The following is a 2601-nucleotide window of genomic DNA, read 5'->3' on the forward strand; positions in this document are numbered from 1 at the left end:
CACTCACGCCGTGGCTAACATGATGCCAATGGACTGGAATAAAAATAATTAAATAAATAAAAAGCAGAAAACAGACAGGCCTTAGCTTTTCCGATGGCCAACTACAACAGTGCCGCGATCGCGAAGAGTTGCATTGTGTCATGTCTCCAACCTGTGCGCCCACCAACTATCAGCTGTAGACGCGATGGCTCCGTGAGGCAGAAAACTAATTGTTGACATGATATAAAGGCAGGGAAATCCTGCGATGTCCGCCGCGTCTGAATGAAATCTCAAACCTGTTAGCAGGGGAGCGGGGCTGAATGCTGATTTTAAAAGGGGCTACTTCTAACATGAGGAAGTCAGACATACCTGTTACCCCATGGGGTCTGGGGTGGACGCGGTGTCGGTCCTTCGGAGTCCAATCTGGTGTGACAGGCTGAGAGAAGAAAGGAGGGGATGTCCACAGCCAGGTACTGTCCTTCCTCTCCTCTGTATGCTTTCTTGAAGTGTTATTCCCCCTGTTTTCTCCCACTCCCCGCTCTTCTTCCTCCACCAGCCCCTTTTTTCTTTCTCTCTTTCTCTCCCCTGCTTTTCCGTGTCTTGGTATCAGGAGCCTCCCCCTCCTCCTCCTCCTCCTCCTCTGTGCATGTCTCTCTCTCTTCCTCTCTCTCCGTCTCTCTCTATCTCACTCCCCCCACTCTCACTCTCTCTCTCCGTGTCCCCGTATCTCCTCTCTCTCTCTCTCTCTCTCTCTCTCTCTCTCTTTGGGCAGAGTCAGGAAATGAGACAACGTGAACGCACACACCGCGCGTATCCATCTGATCTAGGACGAGTCCCACTCTTATCAGAAACACTCAGGCAAAATTTACATAGTAATGGTGATGATAATAAAAAATGATACAAATAATAACAGTACTTATATTAATAATACAGAATATGTGACTGTGTAATGATGTAAGCAGGGGGGTTGTCATGAGTCCTGTGTGGTTCATGGGGCTTCTGGCTCGTGCGTCTGTTGCCATAGGGCTCAGTGAGGAAAAGGGGCTTACTGTAACTTACCCCCTCTTGTGGCAACAACAAGAAAACACCAGTCAGTCATTATTTAAAAAAAAAAAAAAAAAAAAAAAAAAAAAAGGAGGACTGACATTTACAGTTTGTCACTGGCTGGAAAACACCTTTGAGAGCCATGTGATGTGCAGCATGCAGGCCAGTTTTTTTGGCCAAAAGTCTGGGGTAATTCCACTCAAGCCTGATCTCTCCCCTTGACACTTGATGGATTTTTCTTGTGGCGCTTTGTTTTTAAGTTACAGGGGAAAAATCGTGAGGTGACACGCTGTTTTAAAGCTTGTGAGAGAAAGACGTGGGAAGCGGTGTGTGTGTTTACTAAACGGCTAGAAAACTGTACATGGATTTTAATGCAGAGCACCTCCTGATTTATGGGACCGTGGAGCAGGTTTAAAGTTAGAATCAGAAGAAGACTGGGTGCACGGTGGTGGAAGAAGACCTCAGACTGTTTACTTCAGGAAAAGTACCAATGCACAATGTAAAAATGCTCTGTTACAGGAAAATGCTGGGGTATTATCAGAAAAATATACCTAAAGCACCAAATGTAAAAGTACCCTGTGACTGGTACATTATTATTTCTGACATCATTAGATTATTTTTACTGATGCATCAATTTTTTTGGTCGAGGTGTTTTAGCTACTTTCAGTAAAGCTATGTAAAGTTTAGTCCAGTGGCTTTCAGCCAAGGGTTCAGGCCCACCAAAGGTCCAGAAAATAAATCAGAGGGATCATGAGACGATCAATAATTAATTATGCAGCACTATTTTGTAGACATATTTCAAATCTTTTCCTATTCTGTGAAATATTTTATATTTTTACCTGTTTGGGGGACAGTTATTTAAATGAAACCGACTGAGAAGTTTAATGGGGAAATCACTCTTCGGTGGAACTGCTAACTCAAAGAAAATGTGCTGTATTTTATTACTTTGTCGTGTTTTTTTAATCTAAAATCTTAATCTGAAAAGTAACTAGTATAGCATGGTGTCAGATAAACGCAGTGGAGTAAAAAATACAATATTTTCCTCTGACACAGAACATTATACAGTGGCAGAAAATCTGTATATTTAAATACAATACAAGTCCTTCAGAAATGGCACTTCAGTCCAGTACTTGAGTGAATGTGTGTGTCACTGCCAGTTCATGCACTCCATCCTTGTGTGTGAATGTCTGCAGTAATGAGGAACTGTGGAGGGGCTTGTTTCTTAGGAAATGAGAGTATAAGCCCTGTAACCAGGAATCGTTGTAGGTTTGAGGAAGTGGGAAAAGTTTATGGGGAAGAGAGCGGGTGGCACAGCAAAACATGCAGCATGTGTGTCTATAGCTGTGTGTGCGGAGAGAGTGATGTGTGGCTCGACACAGCAGGGGGTAGAGCCGTGCCTCCATCAGTCTGGGTAGTTGGCTGCCGAGAGCTGGATGACGGAGAATGTCAGGCCATGTGGATTAAGGCTGTAGGTCTGTAATGCCCAGGCACAGATCTCTCTTGCTCTCTCTCTCTCTGTCTCTCTCTCTCTCTCACACACACACACACACACACACACACACACACACACACACACAC

The 2601-nt window shown here is 44.2% G+C and overlaps 1 protein-coding gene across 4 annotated transcripts in view; it reads right to left on the minus strand.

Annotated features, from left to right (window-relative positions):
* The window catches only part of zbtb46 (zinc finger and BTB domain containing 46), a 62587-nt gene extending 61851 nt beyond the window's left edge, over positions 1–736 (minus strand). The window contains exon 1 of one of the 4 annotated variants that reach the window (XM_070968061.1): positions 349–736. The gene's annotated coding sequence lies outside the window, so the exon portion shown is untranslated. The remainder of the gene's footprint in view (positions 1–348) is intronic. The other 3 variants (XM_070968062.1, XM_070968059.1, XM_070968060.1) reach the window with 3 other exon arrangements.
* Between the last annotated feature and the right edge of the window lie 1865 nt (positions 737–2601).

The sequence above is a fragment of the Chaetodon trifascialis genome, chromosome 8 (assembly GCF_039877785.1).
Source record: "Chaetodon trifascialis isolate fChaTrf1 chromosome 8, fChaTrf1.hap1, whole genome shotgun sequence".
NCBI lineage: Eukaryota > Metazoa > Chordata > Actinopteri > Chaetodontiformes > Chaetodontidae > Chaetodon > Chaetodon trifascialis.